This window comes from Myotis brandtii, unplaced genomic scaffold, assembly GCF_000412655.1.
Source record: "Myotis brandtii unplaced genomic scaffold, ASM41265v1 scaffold207, whole genome shotgun sequence".
Taxonomy (NCBI): Eukaryota; Metazoa; Chordata; class Mammalia; order Chiroptera; family Vespertilionidae; genus Myotis; species Myotis brandtii.
The window spans coordinates 529,392-529,700 of NW_005357736.1; positions in this window are offsets into that span (position 1 = coordinate 529,392).

Below are 309 nucleotides of genomic sequence, written 5' to 3' on the forward strand. Positions count from 1 at the left end.
CCTTCTTGCCCAGGGTCTGCTCATTCTGCACCAGGCGGCGCTCCAGCCCTGGGGACGGGTCCCCTGAGCCGCGGCCTCTGGCCCTCGTCTCCCGCTCTGCCCGTCTCTGCCATGACCCTGACCCCCAGCCCCATCCCTAAAAGTTCTAACCCTGATCTACATTTGACCTCCTGTTCTGAACTTTGACCCAGCCCTCATCACTAGATGAATCTGACCCTGACTCCACCCGGCCCCGCCCAGGACGGCCCCACAGGCACCCTCCAGGCGGCTCCAGCGGTCCTGCACCCACGCCAGCAGCTCCTGGGCCTC